The following is a 17,938-nucleotide window of genomic DNA, read 5'->3' on the forward strand; positions in this document are numbered from 1 at the left end:
ACATATATTTACAAGAAAGAATCCAAGAATATATAATGGAGAAAGGACAGTCTCTTCAAAATAGTGCTGGAAAAACTAGACAGCCACATGCAAAAGAATGAAACTGGACTTTCTTATACCATATAGAAAAAATAACTCAAATGGATTAAAGATAAGAATGTAATACCTGAAATCATAAAAGTTCTAGAAGATAACATAAGTGGTAAGCTTCTTAACCTAAGTTTTGACAATGATTTTTTGAATCTGACACTAAAAATAAAAACAAAAGCAAAAATATCAAGTAGCCCTATATGAAACTAAAAAGCTTCTGCACAACATAGGAAAAAATCAACAAGATAAAAAGTTAACCTACTGAATGGGAAAAGATATTTGCAGATCATAGAACTGGTAAAGGGTTAATATCCAAAATATATAAAGAAGTCATACAATTCAATAGCAAAAACACAAATAATCCTATTTAAAAACTGAGAGAAGGTGCACCTGGGTGGCTCAGTCATTAAGCGTATGCCTTCGGCTCAGGTCATGATCCAAGGGTCCTGGGATGGAGCCCAACATCAGGCTCCCTGCTTGGTGGGGAGCCTGCTTTTACCTCTCCCTCTGCCACTCCCCCTGCTTGCACTTGCTTTCTCTCTCTCTATCAAACAAATATATAAAATCTTTTTTAACAATCTTCAGGAAAATGAAAATCAAAACCATAGTGAGATATCACCTTACACCTGGTGAGGCTACTAGAATGGCTAGTATCAAAAAGAAAAAACAAGCTTTAGTGAAGATATGGAAAAAAGGGAACACTTGTGCACTCTGGGTGGGAATGAAAATTGGTGCAGCAACTATCGAAAACAGTATGGAGGTTTCTCATAAAATTAAAAATAGAATTATCAATATGATTCTGCAACTCCACTCTCGTATTTATAGGAAGACAAAGAAAACACTAACTTGAAAAGATATATGCATCCCCATGCTTCCTGTAGCACTCTTTAAATAGGAAAGATATGGAAACAACCTAAGTGTCCAATTATAGATGAATGGGTAATAAAATTATGGTATATAGATATACATGGAATATTCTTCAGCTATAACAAGGAATGAAATCTTGTCATTTGTGACAACATGGATGGACTTCAAGACTTCAGGGTTTTATGCTAAGTAAAATAAGTCTGACAGAGAAAAACAAATAGTGTATGATATCACCTTTATTTGCAATCTTTAAAAAAGAAAAAAAAAACAAGATCATAGATACAAAAAACAGATTTGTGGTTGCCAGAGGCAAAAAGTGGAGGGTGAAAGAAAAGTGGAGGGCGAAAGAAAGAGTCAAAAGGTAAAATAAGTCTTTAATTAAAAAATAAGTTAAACAGATATTTTTTAAACATAATGGAATCCAGAGTCTCCAGTCTCCAGTATTTTTCAAAATGTCCAGGATACAATCTATAATCACTTAACATACGGGAAGAAAAAAAAAAAAAAACATGACTTATACTCAAAAGAAAGGATAGGAAAGTGTGACTTCAGGATGACCTGGACATTAGCAAACAATAATTTTAAAGCAGTTATAAAACTGTGCTTAAGGACATAAAGGAAAATAGGTTTGTAACAAATGAAAATATGATAAATCTCAGTAGAGAAATAAAACCTATATAAAAGAAACAAATAGGAACCACTGAGTTAAAAAAAATGAAATATCTGGGTAGATATTTCATGTTCACAAATAAGAAAATTCAACATTGATAAACTGACAATTCTTCCAAATTTGATCTTTAAATCCAATGCAATCATAATCAAAATAACAGAAAATTATTTTGTGGATATTAACAAACTGATTTGAAAGTTCATAAGGAAACACAAAAGACCAAGAATAGCCTTACACAATAGTGAAGTAGAAGAGCAAAGTCAAAGGACTGACACTACCTAACTTCAAAACTTACAATAAAGTTATACTAATTAAGACAGTGCAATAATGGTGAAAGAATAGACAAGCAGATCAATGGAACAGATTAGAGAGCCCAAAAATATATCCACACTTATATAGTCAACTGATCTTTAACAAAAAAGCAAAGGCAATTCAACGAAGAAAGAATATCCTTTTCAGGAATGGTGGGAGAATAACTGTACATCAAAAAAAAAATCGTACATGCAAAAGAAAAGAAAAAAGAAATCTAGACACAGATTTTCCACCTTTCAAAAAAATTAATTAAAACAGCTCATAGACCTAAATGTAAAACACAAAGCTATATATAAAATGTAATACAAGAGAATATAATACAGGAAAAAAGGTAGGTGCCCATGGGTTTGACTGATTTTTTAGATACAAAACCAAAAGCAAAATCCATGAGAGAAAAAAATCAGTAAGTTGGATGATATTGAAATTTAAATCTTCTGCTCTGTGAAAGACACTGTTAAAAGAGTGAAAAGACAACCCCAAGACTTAAAGAAAATATCAGCAAAACATATATCTAAGACTTTTATCCAACATAAACCAAGAATTCTTAAAACTCAACAATAAAAAACAACAATTAAAAATAGGGAGATTCAGGGCGCCTGGGTGGCTCAGTTGGTTAAGTGACTGCCTTCGGCTCAGGTCATGATCCTGGAGTCCTGGGATCGAGTCCCACATTGGGCTCCCTGCTTAGCAGGGAGTCTGCTTCTCCCTCTGACCCTCTTCCCTCTCGTGCTCTCTATCTCTCATTCTCTCTCTCTCAAATAAATAAAATCTTTAAAAAAAATAAAAATAAAAATAGGGAGATTCAGGGGCACCTGGGTGGCTCAGTTGTTAAGCATCTGCCTTCAGCTCAGGTCATAATCCTGGGGTCCTGAGATTGAGCCCTGCATCAGGTTCCCTGCTCAGCGGGAAGCCTGCTTCTCCCTCTCCCACTCCCCCTGCTTGTGTTCGTTCTCTCTCTCTCTCTCTCTCCCTGTCAGATAAATAAATAAAATCTTTAAAAAAAAAATAGGGAGATTCATGAGATTCTTTGATGGACTATATCCTACTACCAGTGTCATCATTCCATCGCCAAAATTGTTCTAAAAAATCTGAATGACCCATTGGGGAAAAACCAAGGCCATTAGTGTGGGTGATGCTGTGGGCTTGTTATATATGGCCTGTTTATTATGTTGAGGTATATTTCTTCTATGCCCAGTTTGAGTTTTTACCATGAAAGGATGTTGAATTATGTCAAATGTTTTGTTTACAACTACTGAGATATTTATATGATTTTTATCCTTCCTTCTTTTAACATGTATCACACTTATTAATTTATGTATGTTGAACCATCCCTGCATCTCAGGGATAAATCCTTCATGATCGTGGGGTATAATCCTTTTCCTAAGCTGTTAAACTCAGTTTGCTAGTATTTTGTGGGTGCCAGTACTCCATAATGATGTTTTCTTAATCCTGGTATTCAGGGTCCTCCAACACAATGTATGGTTCCCTCACACTGAGCTCCCAGTCAATCTTCATTTTCCTTCACTTCCAGGTAAAAATCATCAGATATTTGCAAGAAATCTACAGCATGACAGACAAAAAATATGGAAAGTACAGAAAGAAATTGTCTCTGGATGAAAAGCAAGAATTCAGAGAAACAAAACAATTTAAAAAGTATGCCCTAATTGAAGTAGACTTTGCTGAGCCAAATAATTTAAACTTACCTTTTTTTTTTAATTTTGAAGGTTTGTTTTTTTGTTTTTGTTTTTTTAGATTTTATTTTATTTACTTGACAGAGAGACACAGTGAGAGAGGGAACACAAGCAGGGGGAGTGGGAGAGGGAGAAGCCGACCTCCCACTGAGCAGGGAGCCCAATGTGGGGCTTTTGATCACAGGACCCTGGGATCATGACCTGAGCCGAAGGCAGACGCTGAATGACTGAGCCACCCAGGCGCCCCTTAAACTTATCTCTTCTTTGAAACACTGGAATTTTGACACCTTGGAACAATATACCATGGTAAGATTTGGAATGGATAAAAGCTATGCTCTTCTAGAACTCTCATGAAAAAACTCATGGGCTACAGACCCTTAGGAACATTGTCATATCCTCAGAGATAAGTACTCTAAAGACTGCTGTTATATTCAACTCTAAACTATTAAAAACTTTAGATGAAATATTTGATTGTTATAAAAGAAAAAGTAACAAAAGTGACTAAAAAAGAAGTAAACAAACGGAATAAAATAAATTGAACTGGCAAAGATCTACATTTTCAGTTTTCACCAATGAATGAAAAAAAGACAGAGAAAGAAAAAGAAACCAGGACCAAAGAGCCTTTACTTGTTAATCTTCTACAAAACCATCAAGTAACAATTACTAAGTTATTTACATTTTTATAAGTGGTTTTTTTGTTTTTATTAGCCTCACAGTATTTTCTAATTTTTTTTGACCCATTGGTTATTTGGGAGTGTGTTGTTTAATTTCCCTAATTTCCTTCTGTTATTGATTTCTAGTTTCATTCCATTGTTGTCAGAGAATATACATTGTATGATTTCAATTCCTTAAATTAATGAGAACTGTTTTATAAACTAACATTAAGATGTTAAAGGTAATCCCTACAGCAACCACTGAAGAAAATACCTTTAAGATACATAGTAAAAGAACTGACAACTGATATTTTCTGTACTAGAAAGTCTCTATTAACACAAAAGAAAGGAGTAATGGAGGATTGAGGGATCAAAAAAAAAGACATATTAAAAACAGCAAAATGGCATGTGTAATTCCTACCTTATCAGTAATTATATTAAGTGTAAACAGATTAAACTCTCCAATTAAAGGGCAGAAGTTGCCAAAATGAACAAAGAAACACGTTCCAGTTATATGCTTTATATAACAGAAACACTTCGGAGTCAAAGACACAAATAGGTTAAAAGAGAATGGAAAAAGATATACCATGCAAAAGGAAAGAAAAGAGCTGGAGTAACAATATCAACATCAAACAAAATAGAATTTAAGACAAAAATTGTTCCCTCTATCCCTATACTCTGAAGAGTTTTAATTAGGAAAGGATGCTGTATTTTGTCAAATGCTTTATCTGCATCAATTGAGAGGACCATATGGTTCTCTCTCCTCTTATTAATGTGTTCTATCACACATATTGATTTGGGAATGTTGAACCACCCTTGCATCCCGGGAATAAATCCCACTTGGTCGTGGTAGATGATCCTTTTAATGTATTGTTGGATCTTATCAGCTAGGATTTTGTTGAGAATTTTGGCATCCATATTCACCAGGGATATCGGTCTGAAATTCTCCTTTTTGATGGGGTCTTTGCCTGGTTTGGGGATTAAGGTAATGCTGACCTCATAGAATGAGTCTGGAAGCTTTCCTTCTGTTTCTATTTTTTGAAAGAGCTTCAGGAGAACAGGTATTATTTCTTCTTTGAATGTTTGGTAGAATTCCCCAGGGAATCCATCAGGCCCTGGTCTCTTGTTTTTTGGGAGGTTTTTGATCACTGCTTCAATCTCATTACTGGTTATTGGCCTATTCAGGTTGTCAATTTCTTCCTGTTTCAGTTTTGGTAGTTTATAGGTTTCCAGGAAGGCATCCATTTCTTCCAGGTTGCTTAATTTATTGGCATATAGTTGTTGATAATAATTTCTAATAATTTTTTCTATTTCCTTGGTGTTAGTCGTGATCTCTCCCCTTTCCTTCATAATTTTATTAATTGGGTCCTTTCTCTTTTCTTTTGGATAAGTCTGGTCAGTGGTTTATTGATCTTACTATTCTTTCAAAGAACAAGCTTCTAGTTTCGTTGATCTGATCTACTGTGTTTCTGGTTTCTAATTCATTGATCTCTGCTCTAATCTAAATTATTTCTCTTCTAATGTGTGGCTTAGGCATCGTTTGTTGCTTTTTCTGTATTCTTTAAGGTGTAAAGTTAGTTGGCGAATTTGGGATTTTTCCATTTTTTTGAGTGAGGCTTGGACGGCTATGTATTTCCCCCTCAGAACTACCTTCGCAGTATCCTATAGGTTTTGGACCAATGTGTTTTCGTTCTCATTGGTTTCCATCTATGAAAAACTCACAGCCAATATCATCCTCAATGGAGAAAAGATGAGAGCCTTTCCCTTAAGATCAGGAACATGTCAAGGATGCCCACTCTTGCCACTATTGTTCAACATAGTACTAGAAGTCCTGACAACAGCAATCAGACAACAAAAAGAAATAAAGGGCATTCAAATTGGCAAAGAAGTTGAACTCTCTCTCTTTGCAGATGACATGATACTTTATGTGGAAAATCGAAAGAACTCCACCCCCAAATTACTAGAACTCATACAGCAATTCAGTAATGTCGTAGGATACAAAATCAATGCACAGAAATCAGTTGCTTTCTTATACACTAACAATGCAACTATAGAAAGAGAAATTAGAGAAACAATTCCATTTACAATAGCACCAAAAACCATAAGATACCTTGGAATAAACCTAACCAAAAAGATAAAGGATATATACTGTAGGAACTACAGAACACTCACAAAAGAAATTGAAGAAGACACAAAAAGATGGAAAAACATTCCATGCTCATGAATCGGAAGAATAAACATTGTTAAAATGTCTATGCTACCCAGAGCAATCTATTCCTTCAACATCATCCCGATCAAAGTTCCAATGATATTTTTCAAAGTGCTGGAACGAACAATCCTAAAATTTGTATGGAACCAGAAAAGACCCCGAATCACCAAGGAAATTGAAAAAGAAAAACAAAGCAGGGGGCATCACGCTGCCAGATTTCTAGCTATATTACAAAGCAGTGATCACCAAGACAGCAGGGTACTGGCACAAAAACAGACATATAGACCAATGGAACAGAATAGAGAGCCCAGATATGGACCCTCAACTCTATGGTCAAATAATCTTCGACAAAGCAGGAAAAAATATGCAATGGAAAAAAGACAGTCTCTTCAATAAACGGTGCTGGGAAAATTAGACAGCTATATACAGAAGAATGAAACTCGACCATTCTCTAACACCATACACAAAGATAAACTCAAAATGGATGAAAGACCTCAACGTGAGACAGGAATCCATCAAACTCCTAGAGGAGAACACAGGCAGTAATCTCTTCGACATCGGCCACAGCAGCTTCTCTCAAGATACATCTCCAAAGGATAGTGAAGCAAAAGCAAAAATGAACTTTTGGGACTTCATCAAGATAAAAAGCTTCTGCATGGCAAAGGAAACAGTCAACAAAACAAAGAGGCTACCCACAGAATGGGAGAAGATATTTGCAAATGATACTACAGACAAAGGGTTGATTTCCAAGATTATAAAGAACTTCTCAAACTCAAGACCCAAAAAACAAATAAGTCATAAAATGGGCAAAAGACATGAACAGACACTTCTCAAAGAAGACATACAAATGGCTAACAGACACATGAAAAAATATTCATCATCATTAGCCATCAGGGAAATACAAATCAAAACCAAACTGAGATACCACCTTACACCAATTAAAATGGCAAAAACTGACAAGGCAAGAAACAACAAATGTTGGAGAGGTTGTAGAGAAAGGGGAACCTTCTTACACTGTTGGTGGGAATGCAAGTTGGTACAGCGGCTTTGAAAAACAGTGTCGAGGTGCCTCAAAAAATTAAAAATAGAGTTACCCTATGACCCAGCAATTGCACTACTGGGTATTTACCCCAAAGACACAGATGTAGTGAAAAGAAGGGCCATATGCACCCCAATGTTCATAGTGGAAATGTCCGCAATGGCCAAACTGTGGAAAGAGCCGAGATGCCCTTCAACAGATGAATGGATAAAGAAGATGTGGTCCATATATACAATGGTATATCACTCAGCCACCAGAAAAGATGAATACCCAACTTTTACATCAACATGGATGGGACTGGAGGAGATTATGCTAAGTGAAACAAGTCAAGCAGAGAAAGTCATTTATCATATAGTTTCACTTATTTGTGGAACATAAGGAATAGCATGGACATTAGGAGAAGGAAGGGAAAAATGAAGGGGGGGAATCGGAGAGGGAGATGAACCATGAGAGACTATGGACTCCAAGAAACAGACTGAGGGTTTTAGAGGGGAGGGGGGTGGTGGGAATGGTTGGCCCGGTGGTGGATATTAAGGAGGGCATGTACTACATGGAGTACTGGGTGTCATACGAAAACAATGAATCATGACATCACAAACTAATGATGTATTCTATGGTGACTAATATAACATAATAAAATAAAATAAATTTTTTAAAAAATTAGTAAAAACAAACAAAAATAAGGCAAAAATTGTTATTAGAGGGGTGCCTGGGTGGCTCAGTCAGTTAAGCGTCTGCCTTCAGCCCAGGTCATGATCCCAGGGTCCTGGGATCGAACCCACATCAGGCTTCCTGCTTGGTGAGGAGTCTGCTTCTCCCTCTCCCTCTGCACCCCGCCCCAGCTTGTTCTCTTTCTCTCTCTCTCTCTCTCAAATAAATTAAATATTTTAAAAATTGTTACTACAGACAAAGAATGACATTTTATAATGATAAAAAATGTCAACCAAGAGGATATAACATTTATAAATACATATGCATCTAACAACAGAGCCCCACAATGCAGGAATAAAAAACTGACAGAATTAAAGAAAGAAACAGATAATTCAACAGCAGTAGTTGGAAATTTCAATACCCTCCTTTTTTTCAGTAATGGACAGAACAGCTAGACAAAAAAATCAGTAAGGAAACTGAAGCCTTAAACAACACTATAAATCAATTAGACCTAACAGACATCTATAGAGTGCTCCGTTCTGTAACAGGAAAATACATATTCGACTCAAGTACACATGGAATATTCTCTAAAATAGACCATATGTTAGTCCATAAAACAATTCTCATTAATTTAAGGAACTGAAATCATACAATGCATATTCTATGACAACAATGAAATGAAACTAGAAATCAGTAACAGAAGGAAATTAGGGAAATTAAACAACACACTCCAAAATAACCAATGGGTCAAAAGAAATCAGAATGGAAATTAGAAAATACTGTGAGATTAATAAAAATAAAAATACCACTTACAAAAACATGGAATTGAGTCAAAGCATGACTCAGAGGGAAATTTATAGCTGTAAATGCCCTCATTAAAAAGGAAGTTTGACTCTGCATATTTCTACACCCTCCCCTTTAGTGACTACACTCTGATAATCTTAAAATAGCATTTGAAACATTTAAAAGCCTTCTGTAATACATGGCCATTTCTTGACTACTATATTTCCACGTAAAGAGTATGTATTTTCATCATTCACATGTAAGACAGGACTGGAAACTCTGTCCCCTTCCTTTGTTCCACCTGATCTTCACCAGAAGGGTGGGAAAGGATTCCCTCTCCCCTTGATCTCTTTCATCCCACCCCATGCGCACACCAAGTGGAAAGGAGAAATTTACCATAATAATAAATTAACTGCACCAGGAAGGTTTTGTTTGTTCAACAGGTCTCCAGTTTGGAGAATGTGAATATCCAGGACAAGACAGAAGCCTGGTAGAGGGAGGGGTAAAATGGGAAGAAAACAGAACAAGAGGGAAACAGACTTCCTAGTGCCCTAGGTAGTGAATTCTCAACTGTCTGAAAGGTGACCTGAGGAAAGAAGAAGGAGAAGTTCACAGAACTCATTCAACTCCAAATTTATCCTTGATTCTGTCTAATGAATGCTTTCTGGTATCTGAGACTGAGCCCTTATGTCTTTCTAACTATGGCAGTTTATTTGTTATAAACTACATTCCAGTTTACAGAGAATGAATGATTCGTTAATTCCATTTTTCTTTTCATTTCTTTAACCCTCACTAAGCCCTCACATGCAAGCTAATCCTACTCTGCTACCTGACAGACTCCTTTCAATGGCATCACTGCTTCACTGTTATGTTCCTTTTACAAAACCCTTCAACTATGATCTAATCATCTCAACTCAGAATAAAGAAATGCAAGCATAAATGAACTATGTCTTTAAAATAAAAATTTTTTACAGTTTATATAGCATCATTATTTTTAACAATATCCTTGTTTCTGAGAGTATTGATCTCACCTCTGGGCTAATGGCTGCCAAATTTGATTTTTTCCATACTAAATTCTAACTCACACTCCATAATTCCACTTGCCTACTGAACTTTCATTAGATGTCTCATTGTCACAGCACCAAACTACTTAACTTAAATGGCACTTCATTCCCACAGAGTTCTCAGTGCCAAACCCTCTCAGGGCCATTCTGTGTCTCACTTGTCACTGGGAATTAGAAGAGCTTTGGTGATGCCCTCATTTCAATAAGCCCATCATTAAAGCAACAACTTCAGCTTCTGCCTGAAGTTCCTCTCTCCACAGGGCTCAGCCTCAAATCCAAAGTACCACGCTCTGCTCCTCCCCATTTCCAGTCACATCCAACCACAATCCTTATGCAATTAAACTCCATGACAGTTTATCCCACAGGCATACATATAAATCTGTTAAGGCTTGCAGTAATATCACTGCAAACTAGTTTGTTCTCTCTCTTTCTCCCTCCACCCTCCTCTCTCCCTCTCCCTCTTTCCTCCCTCATCAACTAAATTCAAAATGCCACATAACCTTGTATAAGAGCTCCCAAGGAAAATTATATCCATGAAGCCAGAGATCCCTCACTACCATTCAACTGGGTTCCTCCTCACTGGAAGTAAATGGGATAACGATCATTTGTGCTTTCAAGCAAGGTATGCAAGATTTTCTATATCCATTTCCAAAAAATAAGCAATATTTTTGCAACAAAGGAAAAATCTTGTAATTTCTTCAAGTTTTTTGTTAAGAGCCTTTATTTGTTTAAAATCAGATCTTGCTAGTTTTTTTTATAATTGCTATAAAGAACAGGGAGACTGTATTTCAGTGATGGTGGCAAAAGTAATTCAGATCATCTTACCAACAAAGGAAAACTGGAAAGAATAGATAACACACATAAAACATTGACCTGGATGGGTCAGGAGAGCTAACAAGATTTAAAAATAAATTATCTGAGATATTGGAGAAGTCAGAGATTCAGGAAGGAAGCCAAACATTGCCTCTTTTGCCTTGATGGCATTTGTCAACTTTGGGTCAGGTGACTGAGATACTGAAGAACACTTTTTGACAGGCTTAGCAGCAAGGATGACAAACTTGATTCCAGGCTTCCAAATGATAGGAACCCCAGCAAAACATCCACCTTTATATTGGCACTCCCAAAGAACTGGACTCAGTGATTCAGGAGAACCAGAATGAAAACCCAGCTTCAAGTCATCTGAGTGGTTCAGAAAATATAAACTGGATTAAAGTAATCCCAAAGGTAGGTTTTTGTAGACACTTGGAAGAAGGGGAAAACATCCCCTATGGAAGAAAATAACATCTCTCAAATTCCAACTAATTTCTGCAAATATTTTTCAAGTGAAATATCCAGGAGAAAATAAGCAAACATGAGGATTCAAGACAACACAAACAAGAAAGAGTATAAACAACAAACAGCTCCAGATTTGAACAGATCCACTATGAACTTAAAATAGCCATGCTTTTTTTCTCATTGAAAAGATTAAAAATGTTGTCAGTGAGATAGAAACTATACCCAGTGACCAGAAGTTTATAAAAAGCCAAACAGAGGGGCGCCTGGATGGCTCAGTCATTAAGTGGCTGCCTTCAGCTCAGGTCGTGATCCCAGGACTCTGGGATCCAGCCCCGCATCAGGCTCTCTGCTCTACCAGAAGCCTGTTTCTCCCTCTCCCACTCCCCCTGCTTGTGTTCCCTCTCTCACTGTCTCTCTCTCTGTCAAATAAATAAATAAAATCTTTAAAAAAAAAAAAAAGCCAAATAGAAATTCTTGAACTGAAAAAGAACCAAAATTAAGAACTCACTTGGTATATTTAACAGCATACTAAACTCAGCTAATGAGAGACTCTGTAAACTGAAAGATCAGAAAAAATAGTTTAAGAATAAAGCACAGAAATAGAAAAGAATGGACAAAACAGAATTCAGAATGTGGTAAGGTTTTTTGGGGTTTTTTTTTCTTTCAAGATTTTATTTAGGAGGAGCAAGATGGCAGAGGAGTAGGAGACCTAAATTTCATCTGGTCCCAGGAATTCAGCTAGAGAGGGATCAAACCATTCTGAACACCTACGCACTCAACAGGACATCGAAGAAAAGAATAGCAGCAACTGTCTGAACAGAAAAGCGACCACTTTCTGGAAGGTAGGATGTGCAGAGAAGTGAATCCAAGGCAATATTCGGGAGGATAGATGGTGGGGGAGGGGGCCTCCATCAGCTGCTACTGGCAAGTGATAGAGCCGCAGAGCACAAAAATCGAACTTTTACAAGTCTGTTCCGCTGAGGGACGTCACTCCAGCACATAAGTGGGGGGGGGGGGTGGAACCCTTGCTGGGACAGTATGGTCTCAGGACCCTCGGGGTCACAGAAAGACTGGGGGTGCCTGAGTGCGGCAGAGCTCCCAGGTATCGGAGCAGGGAAGCCAGCTGCAGAGATGGAGCCGAGGAGTGGGCTCGCAGCTCAGAGTTGCCATAAACCGTGATCCACGGCAGTCAGGCCACTGCTCCTCCAGCAGGGACCCAACAAGCGGCAGATGTGGGGAGACTCCCCTTCCTCCCCCAGGAGAAGTGGTTTGGGAGCACACCGCAGGGATCTGCTGGGTTTGGAGACTGCAAACAGGGTCAGGTGCCAGAGATAGAAACGCTCAGTCACAGGCCGGGTGAGCGTGTGGTGCGGCCAGAGACCGGGGAGACGGGAGTGATTGACTGTTTTCTCTGGGGGAGCACTGAGGAGTGGGGCCCCAAGTTCTCGGCTCCTCCGGACGGAGATTGGGAGGCCACCATTTCACTCTCGTCCTCCGAAGCTGAACGGAAAGCTTGCAGGGAACAAAAGCTCCCAAGAGCAAACCCGAGCAGGGTACTTAGCCTGGACCCGGCAAGGGCGGGGCAATTCAGCCTCCGGCAAAGACATTTGGGAACCATGGCAACAGGCCTGTCCCCCAGAAGATCGGCAAGAACAGCCAGCCAAGACCAAGTTTACTGATCAATGAGAACGGCAGAACTCCAGCGCTAGGGGAATACTGCACATAGAATCCATGGCTTTTTCCCATGATTCTTTAGTCTTTCAAAGTTAATTTTTTTAATTTTCTTCTTTTTCTTTTTTTTTCGAATTTTTCTTTTTCCCTTTTTCAACCAACATCTTATCAATCCCTTTTTTAAAAATCTTTTTTATTTTTCATTTTTAGAGTCATATTCTATCCCCTCATAGTAGTTAACAGACCAAAATATACCCTAAATCTCTAGTGTATGGCTTTGTTCTAGTCTCCAGCCTGATCACATTCTCTCCCTTTTTTAATCCTCTTCTTTCTTTTTTCAACCAACTTCTTATCAATTCCTTTTATAAAATCTTTTATAATTTTCATCTTTACAGTCATATTCCATCCCTTCATCGTATTTACCCTTATTTTTGTACATATATCATCTTTTCTTTCCTTAAAATTTTGGGAGGCACTTTCTTCTAACAGAGTAAAATACACCCAAAATCTAGTATGTGGCACTAATCTATGCATCAGCCTGATATTTGATCATATTCTGGTTTTTTTGTTTGTTTGTTTTATCTTTTTCTTTTTCTTTTCTTTTTTCTTTTTATTTTCTTTCCCGTTCTTTTCCCCCGGTTTCAGGTCTCTTCTGATTTGTTTAGTGTATATTTTTCTGCAGCCGTTGTTACCCTGTTAGCATTTTGTTCTCTCATTTGTTCTCCTCTGGACAAAATGACAAGATGGAAAAATCACCTCAAAAAAAAAAGAACAAGAGGCAGTACCGACTGCCAGGGACGTAATCAATATGGACATTAGTAAGATGTCGGAACTAGAATTCAGAATGACGATTTTAAAGATACTAGCTGGGCTTGAAAAAAGCATGGAAGATACTAGAGACACCCTTTCTGGAGAAATAAAAGAACTAAAATCTAACCAAGTCAAAATCAAAAAGGCTACTAATGCGGTGCAATCAAAAATGTAGGCTCTAACTGCTAGGATAAATGAGGCAGAAGAGAGAATTAGTGATATAGAAGACCAAATGATGGACAATAAAGAAGCTGAGAAAAAGAGAGATAAACAACTACTGGATCACGAGGGCAGAATTCGAGAGATAAGTGATACCATAAGACAAAACAATATTAGAATAACTGGGATCCCAGAAGAAGAAAAAAGAGAAAAGGGGCAGAAGGTATATTATATTGGAGCAAATTACAGCAGAGAACTTCCCTAATTTGGGGAAGGAAACATGCATCAAAATCCAGGAGGCACAGAGAAGCCCCCTCAAAATCAATAAAAATAGGTCAACACCCCGACATGTAATAGGAAAACTTACGAGTCTCAGAGACAAAGAGAAAATCCTGAAAGCAGCTTGGGACAAGAGGTCTGTAACCTACAATGGTGGAAACATTAGATTGGCAACAGACCTATCTACAGAGACCTGGCAGGCCAGAAAGGACTGGCATGATATCTTCAGAGCACTAAATGAGAAAAATATGCAGCCAAGAATACTAAATCCAGCTAGGCTGTCATTGAAAATAGAAGGAGAGATAAAAAGCTTCCAGGACAAACAAAAACTAAAGGAATTTGCAAACACGAAACCAGCCCTACAAGAAATATCGAAAGGGGTCCTCTAAGCAAAGAGAGAGCCTAAAAGTAACATAGACCAGAAAGGAACACAGACAACATACAATAACAATCACCTTACAGGCAATACAATGGCACTAAATTCGTATCTTTCAATAGTTACCCTGAATGTAAATGGGCAAAATGCCTCATCAAAAGACACAGGCTATCAGATTGGATAAAAAAACAAGACCCATCAATATGCTGTCTGCAAGAGTCTCATTTTAGACCCAAAGATACCCCCATTTGAAAGTGAGGGTGGAAAACCATTTACCATGTTGATGGACACCAAAAGAAAGCTGGGGTGGCAATCCTTATATCAGACAAATTAGATTTTAAGTGAAAGACTACAATAAGAGATGAGGAAGGACACTATATCATACTTAAAGGGTCTATCCAACAAGAATCTCTAACAATTGTAAACATCTACTGTAAATACAGTACAACAGATCAACAAAACTAGGAGCTTGTTCTTTGAAAGAATTAACAAGATTGATAAAGCCCTGGCCAGACTTATCAAAAAGAAAAGAGAAAGGACCCAAATAAATAAAATAATGAATGAAAGAGGAGAGATCACAACCAACACCAAAGAAATACAAACAATTATAAGAACATATTATGAGCAACTCTATGCCAATAAATTAGATAATCTGGAAGAAATGGATGCATTCCTAGAGAAGTATACACTACCAAAACTGAACTAGGAAGCAATGGAAAACCTGAACAGACCTATAATCACTAAGGAAATTGAAGCAGTCATCAAAAATCTCCCAACAAACAAAATCCCAGGGCCAGATGGCTTCCCAGGGGAATTCTACCAAACATTTAAAGAAGAATTAAATACCTATTCTTCTGAAACTGTTCCAAAAAATAGAAATGGAAGGAAAACTTCCAAACTCGTTTTATGAGGCCACCATTACCTTGATCCCAAAACCAAAGACCCCATCAAAAAGGAGAATTACAGACCAATATCCTTGATGAACATGGATGCAAAAGTTCTCACCAATATACTAGCCAATAGGATCCAACAGTGTATTAAAAGGATTATTCACAATGACCAAGTGGTATTTATTCCTGGGCTGCAAGGTTCGAACAGAGCCGAAGGCAGTCGCCCAACCAACTGAGCCACCCAGGCGCCCGATATGAGGAATTCTTAATCTCAGGAAACAAACTGAGGGTTGCTGGACTGGTGAGGGTGGGAGGGATGAGGTGGCTGGGTGATAGACTTTGCGGAGGGTAATGCGCTATGGCGAGCACTGTGAATTGTCTAAGACTGTTGAATCACAGACCTGCACCTCTGAAACAAATAATACATTTATGTTAAAAGGAGAAGGAGGAGGAGGAGGAGGAGGAGGAGGAGGGGGAGGAGAAGGAGGAGGAGAAGATAGCAGGAAAGGGAAAATGAAGCGGGGGAAATCGGAGGGGGAGACGAACCATGAGAGACTATGGACTCTGAGAAACAAACTGAGGGTTCTAGAGGGGAGGGGGTGGGGGGATGGGTTAGCCTGGTGATGGGTATTAAAGAGGGCACGTACTGAATGGAACACTGGCTGTTACACACAAACAATGAATCATGGAACACTACATCAAAAACTAATCATGTAATGCATGGTGATTAACATAACATAATAAAATTTAAAAATTAAAAATTAAAAAAAAATTTTTTAAAGATTTTATTTAAATTCAAGTTAGTTAACATGTAGTGTAGTATTAGTTTCAGGGGTAGAATTCAGTGATTCATTACTTGTATATAATACCCAGTGCTCATTACAAGTGTCCTCCTTACAGAGTGTGTTGATTTTAAGATATATCCAAAAATTATTTGGCATTTGTCCTCCCAAAAGGTAGAGCCTAATTCCTCTCCTCCTGACTGTGCGCTGGACTTAATAATTCTCTTCTAACAAATGGAATATGGTGGAAGTAACAGTGTAAGACTTCCAAAATTAGGTCACAGAAGGCATTACACTCTCTTCCTTGCACTCTGTCTCATTTCACTTTATCTGAAGATAGCCAGATGTCATATCCTGTGACACACAAGCAGCCTTATGAAACATACCGTCCATGTGGTAAGGAAATGAGACCTCCTTTCAAGAGCCATATGAGTAAGCCATCTTGAAAGAGTTCCCTCTAGCCACATAAAATCTTTAGATGACTACAGCTCTGGCCAACATCAACTATAACCTCATGAGAGAGCCTGAGCCAAAATGATGGTTGCTCCATAATTCCTGATCTAAAGAAACTGTGTAATAACTAATATTTGTTGCTTTAAGCTATAAATTTTGGGTTGATTTGTTAGTCATAGATAACAAATTCACAGAGTAAAAGAAAGCAGATACAGTAAGAAATTTTTACATGCATCTAACTAGGGTTTCAGAATAAGAGAAAATACTAAACAGGGTAAAAATAATACTAGAGAAATATGCCTGAGAATTTTTCAAGCTGAAAACAAAAATCCATAGGTTCATGAAGAAAAACTATCCCCAAGAAATGCAAATTTTAAAAAATCTATATCTAGGTATATTATATTTAAATTGCTAGAGAAAAGATAAAAACTTAAAAGCACATACCCCCAAAATTATATAAGTACAAAATTATCCTGAGACCTTTCTTCTTACCAGAATACAATGAGAGCCGGAGACAATGAAATGGTCTATTTAAAGTGATAAAAGAAATGCACTATTAATCTACAATTATATACACAGTAAATATATCCTTTAATAAGTAAGACAAAATAAAGATATTTCCAAGCAAACAAAAATTGTAGGTCACCAACAGGCCTGCAATAAAGAAATACTAAAAGTATTTCTTCAGGTGGAAGGAATATGACCACAGGAAGAGACATGGAAATGAAGAAAAGAAAAACAAAAAAATAAAGAACAATACAGATGATAACTATATGGGTAAATCTTAGTGAATATTAATGGTATAAAATAAAAATAAAGTTTTCAGTATTTAAAATACATGTATAATTAAAATACTTGACAACACAAAAGGCAGGAAGGGAAAAGAAATGGCGTAAGTATTAACGTATATTAGATTCTAATAAGTTGAGATCCATGCTGTTCTATCAAGAGTAGCCACCACAAAAATTGTAAAAGAGTATGTAACCAACAAGTAATGGAGGAGCAGAAATGGAATTTTTTAAAGACTTTATCTACTGTGCAGAAGCTTTTTATCTTGATGAAGTCCCAAAAGTTCATTTTTGCTTTTGTTTCACTTGCCTTTGGAGATGTGTCTTGAAAGAAGTTGCTGTGGCTCGTGTTGAAGAGGTTACTGCCTATGTTCTCCTCTAGGATTTTGATGGATTCCTGTCTCACATTGAGGTCTTTCATCCATT

The sequence above is a fragment of the Eumetopias jubatus genome, unplaced genomic scaffold (assembly GCF_037043125.1).
Source record: "Eumetopias jubatus isolate StellerSeaLion01/CBP00866 unplaced genomic scaffold, mEumJub1_p1.0 scaffold_1, whole genome shotgun sequence".
Taxonomy (NCBI): Eukaryota; Metazoa; Chordata; class Mammalia; order Carnivora; family Otariidae; genus Eumetopias; species Eumetopias jubatus.